The sequence below is a fragment of the Tupaia chinensis genome, unplaced genomic scaffold (genome assembly GCF_000334495.1).
Source record: "Tupaia chinensis unplaced genomic scaffold, TupChi_1.0 Scaffold000683_1, whole genome shotgun sequence".
NCBI lineage: Eukaryota > Metazoa > Chordata > Mammalia > Scandentia > Tupaiidae > Tupaia > Tupaia belangeri.
Window position 1 is genome coordinate 1,037,490 of NW_006160206.1, and position 2,513 is coordinate 1,040,002.

Consider the following 2,513-nt stretch of genomic DNA (forward strand, 5'->3'; position numbering starts at 1 on the left):
CGGCTTTCATTCTGGGAGAGGGCGGGCCAGGCGCCGCCTCGGGCCGCGGCGCTAATTGGCTGCAAACCAGAGCCCCCTTCGCCACAAGCGCCGCTCCGGATGCTGATTGGTGGAGTCCGTGGAGGGGGCGTGCACTACCCGAGCAGCTGGGAGCTGAGGAGAAAGTAGTGGAGGGGCGGGAAGGGGAGATCGCTGGAGGCCGCCTTCGTGGCGCGCTGGCCCCTGGGTTTGGAACAGGTGACCAGGCCCGGTCTCCCTCAGCCTGGTGGTGGCGCTCGCCGTGGACGGGGATCGGGATGCTGATGCGGGTATGCCCCAGTGATCATGCCCCTACCTTCAGCCTTTAATGGCTTCAGACCCACATTCTGAGACGCTTCCTCTCTCTTCCTCCCCTCTTCTCACCAATCTCAGCAAGAAAAGCAGTGGGGAGGCGGGATTGGGCGCGATCTGAGGATGCGGTCCTCACATCAGAGCCGCCCAGCAATCAAGTAATTTCCGTTTGCACAGCGCTTTGGAGCGCTTTCCAGTGAATGGCATCCTCACACAAACCCTTGAGGTTCAGAGAGGTTGTAGCTCCTGCTTTATTAGGGAGCGGAGGGATACGCCTTTCCCACAGTACACAGCAGCTTTCCTACAGTTGTTCAGAGACTGGGTGCCATTGGCGATGACTTAGGAGTGGGGATTGGGCCCGAAAATAGTCCTGTCTGAGAGCCTAAGACAGTGATTTTGTATGTGTGTGAACTCCTCGTTCCCTGGGGCCTAGATCAAAACTCGGGGTGCACTTTGAAAACCAGTGTATTCAATGTCAACATTTAATACTTTAAAACGAATGAAATATTTTCTGTAAAAGCCTTGGAAAATAAAAGAAGATACTTTTTTGTTGTTCTTAATCGTCAGAGGACGCATACACTTTCCAAAGAGATAGAAAGAGAGAGAGAGAAAACATTCTCCAATGGGGTGTGGACATGCTGCAGTTTCCTCCACCTCCCCATTTGGGGAGGATTTGGAGCACGTTGGCATATACACCTGCCAAGTCTTTCAAGCAGGGGAGCCAGGTTTGGAAACACAGCCAGCCATGTGGTTCTCCACTCACTGTCCTTAACCACTGTCCTTTGGGGTTGTCCAGAAGAGAACTTTTGATGAGGAGGTTGAGCAGGTGGTCTTCCCTTCCCAGAAGAAAGGGCAACTTTTCTCTTTTGAATTTTTTTCAACTGGTAAGGAGGAAAGATTTTAGATACCGAGTACTGAGGGCTTTCCTAGAGTGGAACTTAAGACCAGACTAGGACAATGCTTCCTCTAGCAGCTGGGCTTCCCCTCCCTACTCTGGACCATGCTGTGGTTTTTGAAACAAAGATAAGGTGTACCTGACACTGGCAGTTTTCATTAGGCCTGAGGCGATGCTTCCAGACCTGGCTGTCCCCAGCTGGTTTAGGGTGGCCTGGAAGAGGATGCCCAGAATCTGCGGTAGCATCGGTCAGTGTTAGAATGAAGAAGTGAGAATGTCAGTAGTGGGAGAGAGCTTTGAGATCATTCAATCCAATCTTATTTTGCAGAAAAGGAAAATGAGACCTGGAAATGAAGACTTCTTTTAGGTCATGCAGCAGCTACTCGGCCGCTCGTACTGGGACTCAGGCCCCATGACTCCTGTGTGGCAGGTCTTCCCTCTGTATCATGGCCCCAGAAGGTATTTCAGACTGTGAGTCTGTGTGCGCATCTGCAGAAATCATATTCAGAGCAAAGAGGAAGCTGGACAGAAGGGGAGAAGGGTGAGGGCTGGGGTCCTTGGCCATGCCCCTGACCTAACGGACTCGGGGAAGGCTTGAGGCAGTAAAGTGAGGCCTGTCTGACCACCTGTCTGGGTTGGGGGTTGAAGATCTGTCTTCCAGTCTCTTCCCCACTTCCTAGTCTCGAACAGTTGATCAAAGTCCTGAAACGAGGCAGCAATATTCTGTACTTGCCAACACAGTTCCTTTCTCAAGTTTGTGTTGGCACTCCAGTTAAAAAGTCATTCCTTTATTTCCTTCTCCTCTCCCACCAAAAATAAATAAAAGAGGCTGAATGCCGTGGGGCTGCTGCAGAAGCCTGGCAGGCTTGCTGACACTGAGCTCTGAGCTCTTACCACGAGAGCGCAGCCCCCAGAGTGGTATGAAGATTATTATTCTATAAATGGAAAATTCCACTCTGTTCACGCAGCCCTGCAGCCTGCATACTTTCAAGGTAGGCAGACTTTTCAAGCTCCACAGGCTTGGGAGCCACCACTTTAAGGAGAACTTCGGCAGGGAAAGTTTGAACTTGCCCATGGCTGTGTCCAATCCCTCTTGATTAGGTCAAAGGGAGGATAGCACATAAACTGAGGCCTTCTTTCCCACATGATTTTTAGCCCCTGTGGTTGTACAAGAAGGAGTGAAAACTTAAATGAGCATGAGTAAGAACAAATGGCTTAGCTGGGAACTGCAGCCTGGGGGAGCGGGGAGCAGTGATGTGTGGAGATGCCCTGGAAGGAAGTGGGAAAG